A 16,089-nucleotide genomic window follows, 5' to 3' on the forward strand; every position below is an offset into this window, starting at 1 on the left:
TAATAAAAAACATGAAAATTGGATGCAACAGCTTTTGATGATGCAAAGAAGACCAGTGTAAGAATAACTGGAATAAGTGAAAAATCAGAAGACACAAACAAATGGCATAAGAAACCTATTCCCTTAAATAATAACATAAAACCCCCCAAATAGAAGGAAAAGAAATAAAGATACAGTTAAGTAGGATACATAGAACCCCAAACAGCCATGACCAGAAGAGAACCTCTGCGTGCCACATGTATGCAAAGGTCCAAGAGTCCAACACAGGAACAAAATCTTAAAAGCTGTTAGAGAAAATCAGTGACTCACATATAAAGTTAAACCCATTAGAATCACGGCAGACTTCTCCACACCAGCTTTCAAGGCCAGGAGGGCTTGGAGCAAGGTGTTTCAAGCCCTAAAGCAAAACAGCTTTCCATCCTGACTTGTATATCTTCCAAAACTTTTCTTTAGAACTGATAGAGAAATAAGGTATTTTCATGACCACAGCACCTGAAGAATTTCATGACTGCCGAAAGCAGCGTTAGACAAAACTTTCCCAAGGATATCCTAGAAAGTCAATGGCGCCAGCAATGCCAGTAAGTCAGAAAGAATGAGTACACCTCGTGGGAGGAGTGGCTAAGGAGAAGGGGAAGGAGGACGCCAGCAGCAGAATAACAATGTGATGACAGGAGTAAGTCAGCAGGGTTCAGTGGCCACGCTCAAAATCAGTGGTCTCCATGTCCCACCAAAAGACACAGATCGGGGCTGGGTGTGGTGGCACAGGCCTGTAATCCCAGCACTCGGGAAGCTGAGGCAGGAGAATTGTTATGAGTTTGAGACCAGCCTGGGCTACAAAGTGAGCTCAAGGCCAGCCTGAACTACATAGCGAGACCCTGTCTCAAAAAGACAAAAAAAAAAAAAAGACACCGATCGGGAGACTAAAGTGAAAATAGACGACTCCACAATCATTCCCGCATGTCTGGACAACTGATCCCATCTGACCACGTAGACTTGGACAGACAGAGATAACCTGAGCAGCGCTGCCCACCCTTTGATAATAACATTTGCAGAATTCTGCAACCATGAATGATAGAGTTGTTTTTTCAAGTTCACATATGCTTATTTGCTCATTGATTTTTTGGTTTTTTGAGACAGGGTCTTACTATGTAGTCCAGGCTGGCCTGGATCTCAAGGCAATCGTCCTGCCTCAGCCTCCCGAGTGCTGGGATTATAGGTGTGCACCATCACATTTGGCGGCACGTCCTCATATTCAAGTTTACTGGAAGCCTCCACCAGGCAGAAATAGAAGTGGATCCGACTTCACCTCAGAAGGGCGGGTGTCTGAGCAGGGCTGGGATGGACCCAAGCGCCTGGTGTGCACAGGGCCTGGGCCTCATAGTGCCCACGGTGGGGACAAGGGCTGTGAGGTCACCTGAGCACAAGCCACGGAAACACTGAGCACGTGGCAGGCTTCCCCCGGCCATTTCTGGATCCAGCGCCGAAGCTGCAGTTTGTATAGTCTAATTAAGTTGCAAGATGAAGCTTGACTTTGTGTCTCCTGGCTTAGTGGTAAATTCATTAAAATGTGTCAACGCCGGACACTACCGCAATGCGTTGGCACTTACACTACGCTGCCTTTCTAGGGCGGGACGCAAGGAAACCCTTCAGTTCCCACGCGGCGACTTCCCGGTGGGTTAGCTGTTTCGCAGAAGGCCCAGTCGCTGAACGCGCTGCTGCAGAGCGGCACAGCGGAGCGCGCCGCTGAGGTCAGCCACGCCTGCACTTCCGGAGTTCAAGACCTCTCGTCCCTGCGGTGCCCTAACCTGCCTTGCTTCACTCCGGGCATCTGAAGTGTAAACTGCAGCAATGTAGATGTACCAGCGAGGGGCGCCGGTCCCCTGGGTCTGAGTGAGCAGCGGAGGGGAGCGCGGGGGCGAGGGCGCGCTGGTGCAAGGAGCACGCTCGTGCCAGGCGCACTCCCGTGCCAGGCCCGCGCTCGTGCAGGGCCCGGCGGGCTCGGTCCGGCCGCGGCGGCGCCGTGCTTCTCCCCAGAGCCCGCTGCTCCTCGCTGGCGCCGGAGAGGAGAACCCGGCGGCCCCTCTCCCGCGCCCCAGCACCTCCCGGGGACAGCGCTCCAGACCTCCGAGCTGCCGCGGCTGCGCCCGGGATGGGGACCGCACGGCGCAGGGCTGTCCGCAGCCGGAGCGCCCGCAGGCAGGCGGCGAGGCTGGGCGAGGGCCCCCACCCGCCGGCCGCGTCTGGGACCAGGGGAGCCAGGCGCTGCGGATGGGGCCGTGCGGTGCCGGGTGTGCAACGAACCACCTGGGCCTCGCGCTGTGCTGGGGTCGCGTTATTTAAGTGTGAACGTGGAACACACGTTGACTTTAAAGAAAGCGTCTGCAACACCTCCTCCTTCAGCGCGGGTGCACTGACCATTCAGATGGAAAGGTGCTTAGAAGGTCTACGTCTAATTCAGTTCCCCAATTCTTCTGCTGTCTCCTTTCACCTGGGGCTTTTACTTCAGACTCTTACAAACAGGAGCTCCGGCGGGGCGCAGTGGCGTGCACCTGTCATCCCGGCACTCTGGAGGCTGAGGCAGGAGGACTGCTGCAAGTTCGAGGCCAGTGCAGACTACATAGGGAGACCCGGTCTCAAAAACCAAACAAGGGGCTGGGGATTTAGCTCAGCGGCAAAGCGCCTGCCTGGCAAGCACAAGGTCTTGAGTTAGATTCCTGGTACTGGAAGAAAAACAAACAAACCAAAACAAAAAAACCAAACAAACAAAAAACTCAGAGGATTCTGGGTACACATTCCTGTCACCTTAGCTCCCTGGGAGGCTGAAGCAGGAGGATACAAAGTGTAAGGTCAAGCTGGGGAGATCCCATCATACATACAAAAAAATAATCAAGGGTAAGTAATTAATTGTCTAGGGTACTGACCTTCACTGTGTAAGCAGGACTCAGTTTCCCTGTCTCTGGACTGCAGTTTACTGCACCCTATGTTCATCGAGACACAGGACTGTCCACGGTGGTGCAGAGCTTCACGTACACGTGTGTGGCTGGATCCGCGCGTCCAAGCTCTCCTCCAGCGGTGGGCGGCAGTGCCCGCCCACAGGGCTGCCCTCCAGGAGGTGCGCAGCAGTCTGCAGACACAGCTCCGCACGCCCGCTCCCGATGCTCCAGCCCGTAGTGGGCCTGAGCACGCCTGCTGCTCGCGGCTGTGCCTGAGAGTTTTGCTGCCGAAAGGACGCAAACCGTGCACAGCCCCGCGGCCGCGCCGTTTCGCAGAGCCCTCGTGGCTTTTCATACGTGTCCGGAGTCCGCAATGACCGCGTTCCTCCAGAACAGGTTCTAACTCCTTTTTTAACCCCTTCCCCTGCCCCCATCTTTCATTCTCTTCCCATTTAAGAAAGATCCATCTCCCTACATCCTGTTATCTATTTTTCATGCTGCCCTTTGGTTGTATTTTGAGTTTCTTACCTAAGAGGAACCGCGTGACATTTAAGCTTGTGAGTCTGATGCTCTATTTTGTTTAACATTTCTGCCCTGTTGGGCGTGGTGGTGCACACCTGTAATCCCCGCACTCAGGAGGCTGAGGCAGGAGGATCTTTGCGAGTTCGAGACCAGCCTGGGCTGCAAAGTGAGCACAAGGCCAGCCTGAACTGCATAATGAGACCCTGTCTCAAAAAAAGACAAAAGCAAAAACATTTCTCTCCTAAGGTGCATCCATTTCCCTATGAATGAAGTTTACCCTTCCTTAAGGCAGAGGAGTACTCCATGGTGTGTAAATACTACAGCTTCTTATTCATCAGTCTGCTGATAGAATAGGCTGCTTCCAATATTTAGGTACTGTGAAGTGTGGAGCTATATACAGAGCCCTTCCCGGTCCTCATCACAGTCCGGGAAGTTTAATCTGTAATCCCATGGAAAAGTTATTGCAGTTCTAGCAAGTCGATTCCAGTCGACTACTTCCAGTACAAACCATGGCATAGGGGCCGGGGGTTTAGCTCAAGTGCAAGGTCATGAGTTTGATTCCCAGTACCAGGAAAAAAAAAAAAAAAGAAACATTCAAACCAAATAAAGACACAGTTATTTATCCAAATTGGCTGGGTGCCAAGGGGGTCCTAAGTCCAGCCGTGAGGACGGCTAACTGGAACAAAGCCCTCGACCCAGGGCTGAGCTCTGTTTTATTCATTAGTGAAGGAGGGAGTGGCTTAAGGATGAGTTACTAAGAATGGCGGGAAGCGGGTGAGTGCTGTGAGCTGCGCTACGTGGGAGGGCCGAGATCACCTCTGCCATGTGCGGAGAGAAATATGTGCAGAAGGAGTAATCTGCACGGCACAGTCCAAGGCAGCAGCTAACGTCTGGGGTCAGGGCTTCAGCTCTGACGTGTAACTGTTTATGCACTGGGAAGTCACAGCCCCTTATCTCCAGGCTTGGTCACAGCTGAGTGTTGAGCATGGCTCTCCATCTCGCCCTGCTCACACATGATTTTGGGGGGCCACAGGGTGGGGTAACACTGACCTGTTGCCTTGCTTCAAAGACTACACATCAGCACCTCAGCTGGACCGATTTGCAGTGCTTAAAGCCAGTTGAAGGGATAAGGACTGGGAATATAGTTCAGAGGCACAAGCACCTGCCTGGCAAGTACAAGGTCCTGGATTCGATTGCCGGTACCAAAGGAAAAAAAAGAAGGGATAAGGGAAAGTCCTAGTCAGCTCCGCACATGTCAGTACATGGAAATAGGGTCAGGCTCGGCCAAAATGAAGACAACTGCTCCTCCTTCAAGGAGAGTCACCCAGGCGGTCCTCCACAGAGCCGTAAAAATGAGTATGCATGGATCACTGGAACATGATGTCTCTACCTCTTTCAGGAAGATACGCAGAAGTGGAGCAGCCAGGTCAAATGGAATTTCTAGTCCCTCTCGGAGATCTCCATATTGATTTCCAGCAGGGCTGTGCTAGTTCACACTCCCACCCAGTGTGAGGGCCGCTTTCTCCTCTGCAGCCTCTCCAGGAGTTGTTGTGATTGGATTTCTTGATGGTAGCCTTCTTCGTGGTGTGAGATGGAATCTCAGTGTTGCTTTAATTTGCATTTCTCTAATGGCCAGCAATGCTGGACATCTCTTCAGGTATCCATTGGCCATTTGTACTTCTTATATGAAGGGTATGTTTATTTTATTGGCCCATTTTTTGATTGGGTCTTATTTTGGAGGGGTCTGATTTTTTTGAGCTTTTTATATATTCTAGATTTCTTTTTGAGGCAGGGTCTTGCCATGTAGTTCAGGCTGGCTTTGAACTCACTATGTAGCCCAGGTTGACCTTGAACTCACAGCGATCCTCCTGCCTCAGCCTCCTGAGTGCTGGAATTACAGGGTGGCGGCACCGTGCTTGGTTATATTCTAGAATTTAAATTTAGTCCTCTGTGGAGGAAGAGCTAGCAAGTGTTCCTTCCATTCTGTAGGCTGACTCTTCACTTTCTTGGCTGTTTATTTTACTGTACATAGAGCCTCAGTTTATCCATATGCTCAACAGAAATTATACCTCCAGTGTTTTACAGGTGCCTTTGTAATCACAATGACAGATTAATTTTGCAGTTTTTTCTTGTCCTTTTAAAGTGATATGTGTGCCAAGCATGGTTACAAACATCTGTAATCCCAGTTACTTGGGAACTTGAAGCAAGAAAGATTCCAGGTTTAAATCTGGCCTGGGCAGCTTAGTGAGACTCAGTTTCAAAATAAAAATAAAAATTTTTAAAAGAGCTGGGGCTGTAGCTCAGGGTTAGAGCCCCTATGGGCTCAGTCTCCAATACCCAATACAGAAGCATAATTACACCTGCATTTCCTTGGGGCCTTCGTAATCAGCACAAGGTCGCAATCCAAAGATGAACTTGGAATGTGGAAACCGCGGATTCCATAGCAGGCCCGAGGGGGAGCCTTCGAGGTCCTTACCTCCACTCGGGGCAAGGCTGTGGGGGCGTGGCCGTACAAGGGCCGGGCTGGTGGCAGCGAGGACTCCTTGCCACTGTCCCTGGGAGAGAACAGAAAGCCCGAGCCCTCGAGCGAGGAACGAGTGTGGCCTCTACAGCAGCTCCAGACCTCATCCGCATATCAAGACCTGCCTACAAATACCGCTCATTTTGTCACTAATGGTGAGGGAGCTGAAAGCTCTATCAGGCCTAACACTGTCTTTAACTTTTGTCATTTAGAAAGCTGCACGGGGGCTGGGGATTTAGCTCAGCGGCAAAGCGCCTGCCCGGCAAGCGCAAGGTCATAAGTTCGGTTCTCGGTTCCGGTACCGGAGAAAAACCAAAAAAAAAACCAAAAAAACCCCAAAAAGAAACAAAGCTGCACAGGCTGAAATATTGTGAGTAGATGTAGAATTAGTTACTATGATATGGGCTTTCCTAGAGATAAATGTGCTGTTTCATGCTATACTCTAGTCTATGAAAACTACTTTTTCCCCACCTCCCTCTATTTGGTTTTTCTTGGAAAAGACCTTGCTATGCAGTTCAGGCCGACCTTGTACTCACTATGTAGCTCTCAGTGATCCTCCTGCCTCAGCCTCCTGAGTGCTGGGATTGCACGTGTGTGCCACCACACCCGGCCATCCATGAAAACTCTTTTAAACCTGGTGGTGTTTATACAGGACTCCAACCCCATAAAGCTGCCTATAGGGAACCGGGCGTGGTGGCGCACGTCTGTAATCCCAGCACTTGGGAGGCTGAGACAAGAGGATTGTTTGGAGTTGGAGGCCAGCCTGGGCTACAAAGTGAGCTCAAGGCCAGCCTGACCTTGTCTCAAAAAACAAAAAACAAAAAACAAACAAACAAAAAAAAAGCTGTCCACAGTACCCTTTCCTGTGCTCCAAGACATGCACCAGAGAGGTGTTTTAAAGACTTGGCACATGGTGCTGTAACCAAGTATCGTAAATGTCGCAGTATGGAACTTTTATCTCAGCTGACTTTTGAACCACTATGAAGTCTTTTCTTTGCTTTTCTGGACTCAGTTCAACAAGGATGCAAATAGCCTCGCCGTGCGCATGTCATATAGCCGCGCCTCTGCTCCTGCTGGAGGAGCTTAGTGATCCTGCGGGTCAGGAGCCTCAGCGCTTGCCGTGGCCGCGCTGACTTTGCTCGAAGACGGCTGACCCAGCGTGCAGAAGAGAGCAGCGCTGTGCCGAGATTCCTAAATGTTTAGTGCTCACTTTATCTGCCGCAATATAAAATATTAAGATATTTTTCATTTCTTAGACCACCCTATGCTGACAGAAATGTGCAGCTGTCAAAATTTATTTAGACTATTAATCAGTACAAATATCTTCCTTCTCCTAAAATTTTTCTATTTCTTATTTTTTTGTATCTTGCTATGCAGTTCAGGCTGACCTTGAGCTCACTGTGTAGCCCAGGCTGGTCTCAAACTCATGGTGATTCTCCTGCCTCAGCCTCCCAAGTGCTAGGATTACAGATGTGTGCCACCATGCCTGGTTTAAATATTTTTATTTCTAATTGACACATAGTTACTGTATTTAGGGGGTACCACGTGACACTTGAATATTTTGTGTAAAATGTGTATTATCATATCAAAGCAATTGGCTGTCTTTATGTAATCAAAACTAATATTTTAAATCAAGGGTTCCCCGGTTACAAAACCCTAGCCTTGCTCCCAGGCAGTTCTCTATGTAAGAATACTCCCAGTGAGGTTCTTAAAAACAGCACCTCCAGCCGCCGCGGTGAAGCCCGCCTGCAACCGCATCAGTCGGGAGGCTGAGCCAGAGGATCACCGCAAGCTTGAGGCCAGCCTGGGATCCACAGCGAGACCCTGTCTCAGAAACCCAAAAGCACAACAGTAATAGATTCCTGCGGAATCTTAAGAGAACGTGTTTCCGTTTTTAAAAAACTAAACAGGTGTTCTCTTTTCCACTCTTCTCTTGCTTTCCCAAATTCTAATAAAAAGGGCCCCATCTGCGAAGCTCATGCCGCTCAGGCTTGCTGCTGACTTTACGCCCCCTGGCTGACCACAGCGCCCTGCCCGGCGTCTCGGAGTCCTGCGAGGGGACAGGGGTCTCCGGGACGCGCTCCAGGAGAGTACAGGAACGGGCCGGCTGCGCGCACAGGGGGAGCCGCGCGCCCGGGCTCCGTCCCTCTCCGCTGCGTGCGGAAGGGGGAGCCAGAGGCCCGCTCATCCCCGCCGGGGCTCTTCTTCCACACACATGCGTGCGCACACACACACACGCACGCACACACGCACGCATGCACACACACACACGCACGCATGCACACACACACACGCACGCACACACACGCCCGGGCACACCGGCTCCGAGTGCAGCTCCGAGCCCTCGTGCTCTTGGGGACGGCGGGATGCGGACAAGGGACGAGGGCTTCGGGGCGGCGGGCCTCGGAGCTGGGAGGACAGCGTGAGGCTCAGCAACGCGCGCCGGAATCGGGCTCGCTCACACCCAGTCGCCCGCGGGACCGCGCCGGGGCCGCCGGCTGCCCGGCAGCGCGCTGAGCCTGCGTCGCTCCGCCCTTGCCGGCCGACAGACACGAGTTCCTTCACGCTTGGCACCAGCAAGGGCTGTTCTGGCCGCGCGTGGCGCGCACGCCTGTAATCCAGCGCCCTGGGAGGACGAGGCAGGAGGACTGCAAGTTTGAGTTTAGCCTGCACAACTTGCTAGACTCGGTCTCTGAATAAAATATGAAAAGCGCGGAGAAAGTAGCTCCGGGTGAAGGCCTTGGGCTCAATCCCCCCCGCTGTGCGGAAGAAAGCGGGTGGGTTATTCTGATGCTAATGCTGCGACCTGCAAGACAATGCCCGTTTTGTCCGACTCCCAAGCCACCTTTCCTCCTACTTCCTATCCGCCTGCAAATCGCCTCCCCGCCCCAGCCCCGGGAAGCTCGGCCGGGAGCGGCGCCTGTCCCCGCCACTCTGCTCCTAGGCAAATAACTTTCCTTTCAGAGTTAGCGACTCCCTGGTGGGCGAGCGACATTTCCCTCACAAGGAACCCCGCCCCAGCCCTGCTGCAGACCCCCTGACCCCCAGGACCCCCTCTGCCCCTTGGCTGCGGAGCGTGTGCGCCCCGCGCCCTGCCCGCCTCCCTTGTCCGCCCGCGCCTCTGCCCGCCGCTTCTGCTGGTCTAGCTGTGTTCCGTTAGAGCTCGCATCAGTGTCCACTCCGCCTTCAGCCCGCCATCGCGCTCCGGTGGTTCTCCTGTCCGTCCTGACTTCCTGCCGCCACCTTGGTTCCAGTCCTCACCCTCACTCCTCCTCTATTACAGTACTCTTCTTTTTTGTTTTTTTTTTGAGACAGGGGCTGGCCCTGCAGCCCAGGCTGGCCTGGAGCTCACTGCAATTCTCCTGCCTCAGCCTCCCAGTGCTGGGATTACAGGCGTGTGCCACCACGCCCAGATCTTCTTTTTTTAAATCCTCTTTTTGTTTTTTTTTTTATTGTTGTTTGTTTGTTTTTATTTTTGAGACTGGGTTTCACTTTGTAGTTCAGACTGGCTTTCAGCTCACTATTTATGCAGCCTAGGTTGGCCTAGAACTTGTGGCAATCCTCCTGCGTCAGCCTCCCAGCACTGCACTACAGTATCCTTTTGATCCACACAGCCGCCAGTTTGCAGCAGGGTCGCTGTGTTGCCCCGGCTGGCCTCAAACTCCTGCGCTCAGTAATTCCTTTCCTTCAGGCTGCAGGCGAGCACTGCTGCGGCCCTCTTCCCAACAATATTTTTATGAGAAAACAAAATAAAATTTAAAAACATGAGAATAGCGATGCAACTTCCTTATAAATGTGATCATTATGTACACCTAAAATGTACCAGTTGAATAAAAAATATGAGAATAACAATAGTTAATACCCTGTGTATCATATTAAAAGTAGAGTATAAGACATTCAAAAAAGAGTCTCTCTTCAAAAGAAGAGCAGATAATAGCTCAACACTGACTTTTCAGTGAACTAAGAAACTAGTAGTATAAATTAGCATATATATTAAAATATTTTTGAAACAACAGGATCATTGATTTGGGAAATATTTGAACTTTCCCCCTCTCTTTCTGCTTATGAATATTCTATTTCTATCTATCTATTTTGGAGATTGTCATACAAGAGAAACCGTGTGATATGCAAGCCTGTCTGTCTGACTTCTTTCACTTAGCATCGCGACCTCAAGGTGTACACACTTTCTACAAATGCTCAAGTTTATCCTTTATGGCACAGTAGTACTCCATTGTGTACAGTACTGCGTTTTCCGTATCGTCCATCTGCTGACGGGCATACACACTGTTCCCAAGGTCCAGCTGCTATAAATTGTGCTGCTAAAGCATGGACGTCCATGTATCTCTGTAAATCGAGAACTTCCTCACTTTTGGGAAGATGCCTGGGGGTGTGGCTGGGTCAAGTGTGATTTCCGGTTTCAGTGTTTTGAGGAATCTGCCTTGATTCCACAGGGGTGTACAGTTTACTGTGGGTCGGTGGAACAGACTAGAGGAAGCAGGTACATCTATCTGATCTTTGGCAAAAGGCCAAAAACAGTGAAGGAAAGATAGCCTAACAAGTGGTGCTGGGAAAATGGAACATCAACGATTGCTTTTTAATGCTATGCTACTCACTGAAGGAGAGTTTGTGTAAGATGGGCATTTAGCATCCTTAAAACATATTCTATTCATGTCTTTAAATTCCACAAATAAGCCAAGCATGGTGGCACATGCCTGTAATCCCAGCACTCCGGAGGCTGAGGCAGGAGGATTGGTGCAAGTTCGAGACCAGCCTGGGCTACAAAGTGAGCTCAGGGCCAGACTGAACTGCATAGGGAGACCCTGTCTCAAAAAGACAAAAAAAAAAAAAAAAAAAAAAAATCCAGAAATACGTGATATTCTGAAACAAAGTAAAAATTCAAAAAGTACAGTCAGTTCTCATGTTAAGAAATAAAACTCTAGGGCCAGGGATATAGCTCAGTGGCACAGGCCAGGACAGGATGGCAAAGCTTTCGGAGCTTTCAGTGGGGCAGACAGCCGGCCACAGCATGCATGCTGCAGGTTCACCACCGGTCTAGGTATCCGCCAGGTTCTTAGGCAGCTGCCGATGATAGGAGAAGATGTGGTTCTCTTCAAGGTTCTGTGTAAGTAACCATTGTTTATTTTATTAGAGGTAGCTTCCAAATCATCCAGGAGGGTCCCCGAAACCCAAAGGACCGCAAGTGTAGTAGCCGAGAGAGTAACCAGAAGAGCCACACCATTTACTCAGAGGGAACTAAACGGTTCACCTGTGTCTGGCTCAGCAGGGTGCTTGGTGCTCTCTTTTTAGGCCTAGGTTACGCTGTTAGGGACTCCAGGCCCTACAAGCCGCCTCTGCGCCGCAGCAGAGGGACGTCTTGCCGCAGACGAGGCATCAGGTAGGGATTTGGTGACTTTCCCACCGCCCTTGTGGTAACCGGAACAGTTGGGGTCCCGTACCCCACCTCTGGCCCTTCCCTCCTTACAAATCCTTCTAAGTTCTTCCATAGAGTAGCCTGGCTCTAGGTCGAGATCCCGGAGCAGGGCCCTGGGCAGCTCTAGACCGGACTGTTTGGGAGAATGGCCTGGTTGGCAGTGGGATCCCCCTTAGAGTTTCCTGGGAAACAGGACCCAAGGGGGCTGGGTGTCCCCAGCGATGGGCAATCCCTAACCTGTGTGGGGAATGTGCTACCTTGAGAATCTCTGGTCCTTGATTTACTGGAGACCGGCAACTAGTCAAAAGTCCTCTTTCTCCCCAAGGGGCTGTGCGTGCACATACCGCAAGGAATATTTAGAGTCGGTAGATACACTGAGCTTTCTGCCCTGGGCAAGCTGGAGAGCCCAAGTGAGGGCAATATGTTCTGCTTTTTGTGTGGAAGCCCTGGGCAGGTGGCATTCTCCAGCTTCTGTGACCGGGGTGGGGCTGGCTGTGGCACAGTCTGCCCTCCTGATGCCATGCTTTGTACACTGTGCCTTCAGTGGACCAGGCACTGCGCGCCATCCCCCTCGGGGCCTGGTCCCTTGAATCGGGGTGGCTGGTGCGATTCCGGGCAACAGTTTGTTCATGCTCATGTTCTTCCCGTCCGTTTGTCGGCAGGGGGGTGGTTGGGTTTAGAACCCTGTTAGACTGGAGAGGCATCTGGGTTTTGATGAGGAAGGCCGACCCTCAGGGTGCCTCTCCCGGTCACCCACAAACGTTCCTGGGGTTCAGACAGAGCCTTCACTGCCGGGGGTCCAAACGAGAGCTTGTGTCCCAGTGATACAGGAAAATAAAAACTCCCAACCTGAACGATATCTGGGATGAGTTCATGTTCTCAAAAATCGAAGAATGAATTTTAGGAACAATGGAGGTTAAGAGCAGAATATATTTATTGAGGGAAAGAAAAGAAAGCTTCTGCCCAAGAGAGGGACAGAAGTGGGGGGGGGGGCGAGTGGATTGCCCCAAGATTCGGTCTTTTCTAGGGACTTTTATAGAGCAAAACCACGAGGCGAGGCGAGTCTAAGGTAGGAGAAAATGGACAAAACTATGGTCAACCAATAAGAATTGTTCAGGTAAAATTGATTACATCAGGATCAAATGGGGAAGCGAGTCACGTAGCAAGCGGCCATGAATACAGAACAGGGGATTTTCCTGTGAGGGGTTGGGTCAGGGACTCTTCAAGATGATCGATACCTACTTAGAATATCAAATCCTGATGTTCACACCTAGGGAGGTCTGTGGGTGCATTTGTTTAGTCCTTTGGTCTTGAGGTCTGGCCCACAGCAAATAAGCATCTTATCTTGTCTTTCATGTTGGCTCCTTCCAGGGCCTGGCGGTGTCTGACTGCCTACAATATTTCCATCTAAGCTGGGCGTGGTGGCACACACTGTAATCCCAGCACTCGGGAGGCTGAGGTAGAAGGATCGTCTCAAGTTCGAGACCAGCCTGGGGTACAAAGGGAGCTCACAGTCAGCCTGAACTGCATAGGGAGACGTTGTCTCAAAAAGACAAAAAACAAACAAACAAATATTTCTTTCTAACTCAGCTGCCAGTAACACCAAGGTTCCCTTAGACGCTTCCTGGACTAGGAGCGCTGTAGTGGCTGTCGCTCACAGGCCAGCGCTTTTCCTCCACCCGGGGCCCCAGCCTCTGCCCGGGAAGCACTCTGGCTTGCTTCTGCCGTGGTTCGAGGGCCGTGGTCTCCCCAGTGTGATCCTTATTACCGAAAGTGAGCACGGCTTGAGCCCACCCGCCTTCCCTATTCAACTTTCATTTGCCCTCCACTTCATCACACTGTGAAAGGCTGAATAAGCTGCATCAACTTAGTTCGGTCTGTGGGCCTAGTGGACCTTTCTGGAGCTTTGTCCTAGTATCTGGAGCTGACTGAGTAATCAAACGCTCCTTGAGGGCATTCTGCCTTCTCTAGACTCAGAGCCTGATGTCATGTGTTTACGGGGTGGCTCTTCATGCTGGAGCTGGACAGTACTGGATTCTCATCTAAGCCTCACTAACAGACCCAGGCTCCTCGGCGTTCACAGGGGTGTCCCTTGCTGCACATCTGCTAAAACTGCGTGATGTGTGACTTCCCTCCGGCTGCTCCGCTCCCGTGTTATAATCCACTCAGGTCCCACTTGGGACCCAAATGATGCAGCGGTCGGCTGATGATCAGCAGGTGAAGCTGCGAAGGCTCCGTTGTTGGCCTGCTTTGCAGCTCTGGTAGTGCTTTTTCTTTCCGCGGCTGTACAAGGAGAGAACAGGACTGGGCAGCTCACCAGGTCAGCTGAAAAGCAAAATGTTCAGACTACCAGCAATACTTTCAGGATCCTGAGAGAATCCACCCGGGTTTCCCTGGCACTGCTGATATCCGTCACTGAAAAAGGAGCTTCACCCGATGGCACCATTGGTGCCCAGTGCTTCCTGAGGGGGGAGAGCAGTGCCTGGCTTAGACGTTGGCTTCCTGAACCCAGAGCCCTGCGGCAGGGAGGCCGGACCTGGTGTGGGTCAGGAGCCGGCCTTGCCCTCCTGGGTCCTGAGGAGCAGGCTGTGGGCGGGGCTGCTGGGAGAGCAGCAGCAGCAGCTCCCCAGGGAGGGTTAGTTCCTGAGCGAAGATCCGGTGTCTGGTAGAGTGCCTGAAGACTCACACGCAAGGCCCCTCTGAACATTGTCCCTGTCCCTCATTTAAACAGGGCGCAACCGCTCAGGCTGCCCGGGCGGCCACATCCCCTATTTTAAATAAATAAATAAATGCAACAAAACCCAAAACATTTCAATGGAGACAAGCACTAAGGATAGATAAATGGGATACATTTTGAAAAAAAATATTATTGGTCAAAAATATAACAGCAGCAGTACTAGAGCACAAGGTGTACCAGCCGCTGCGCAGGTCACTCCAAGCCCTGGGGGCCTACACCACAGGGAGCCCATGCACAGTAAGGGGCTGCCTGGGGTATCAGGAGTCTCAGGACCACATTTTTAGGCCACGATTCCACACAGACAGAAGAGCCCACAAGATGCCTTCATTTATCAGTGAAACTGGTGAAGACATTCTGAGATTTTTGGAAAAATGATTGTAGGAATAGCAGACGCGGTGCATCCCTGCACTGGAGGATCAGTCACTTCATCAGCAGCTCCCCGTGAGCTAAGCCGGTGCACCCTGAACGTGTTTGCAGGGACAGCCCGGCAATCTAACCCGGGATAAGTGCTGCTTTAGTTTTACTTCCAGCCCACCGGTCATATGGGAAATAGGTCATAAAAAGAGGAGGTTGCTGGATGCCTAGACACCAGCTTCCACCCGGAGGCCTAACGAAACGGAATTGAAAAGAAGCGCTAAAATTTTGCTTTGAAAATCCTGTTACTAGTCAACCACTGCCTGCTGCTTCTTTTTTTTTTGTCTTTTTTGATGCAGTTCAGGCTGGCCTTGAGTTGAATTTGTAGCCCAGGTTGGTCTCGAACTCAAAACCATCCTCCTCTCTCAGCCTCCCAAGTGCTGGGATTACAGGCTTGCGCCACCACGCCCGGCTGCCTGCTGCTTCTATAACTGCTTCCATAAATTTCTTTCTTTTTTTTTCTTGGTACTGGGAATCAAACTTAGGACCTTGCACTTGCCAGGTAGGAGCTGTGCCACTGAGCTATCTGCTTGGCTTCTATAACTGATTTTGAATTATCATCCTGGGAAAGTTTTTAATAAAATAGGTATCAGTAGCCACCGTGCTTGTAAGAGCACAGCCAGCTCATGGGTGTGGGAGGGAGAGGAGCAGCTGGGCTGGGTTAGGAGAATGCATGGCTGGGCCTCAGGGAGGAGGCCGCAGCTCTGGTCCTTGGGCTTGTTTCCTGAGCCATCCCACGGGGGGCAACCGGCTATGGAGAGTGCTGTAGTAAGGAAGCGTGGCTTTCCAAAATGTAGATGAAACCGGATGTGGTGGCTCCCACCTGTAACCCAGCACTCAGGAGGCTGAGGTAGGAGGGTCATCGTGAGTTGGAGGCCAGCCTGATTCACATAGTGAGTTCCAGATCAGGCTAAAACTCAGAAAAAAAAAAAATTATACCTTTCTGTTCACTCAGGCCTTTCATTTCTTTTTTTAAAGAGTAGAATATGTTTATTGAGGGAAAGAAAAGTTCTGTCCATAAGAGGGACAGAAGGGGCCCCGAGTGGGCTGCCCAGGATAGGCCTTTAATTTCTATGAACACTTTTCACGGGTTTCTCACTATGGAAGTGTAGAAGCTATGGCCTACTTTTAAAACTTTCACTTCTAACTATGTGTATTTACCTTTTTGGTGATAAGCAGCATCCTCCAGTTTCATTTTCCAGGTTTCATTGTGCCAAGGGAAAGAACACTTGCTCCTCACAGGACCCGTCTCCCCCAGGGGTCCCCAGCGAGGGCAGTGAGAGGAAAGAGGGACCCGGCGGCAGTCGGAGTGTGTGACCGACGCCAACTCCCTTTCCTCGGTTTAGCGCGGACCGGACCCCTGGAGCCCTTGAATGGAAAGATGCCAGAGAGCAGCTGAGCCGCCAGCCGCGGGCGAGGCCCCGAGGAGGGTCTGGGTCACCTTGGGGAGGAAGGTCCCCCGCTTCGGGCCGCCTCCTGCGGGGCCGGGGGCTGGGGCCAGGCTGGCTGGACAGGTCTGAGCCCAGGAGCT

Source organism: Chinchilla lanigera, unplaced genomic scaffold, assembly GCF_000276665.1.
Source record: "Chinchilla lanigera isolate Chin_1 unplaced genomic scaffold, ChiLan1.0 scaffold00035, whole genome shotgun sequence".
Taxonomy (NCBI): domain Eukaryota; kingdom Metazoa; phylum Chordata; class Mammalia; order Rodentia; family Chinchillidae; genus Chinchilla; species Chinchilla lanigera.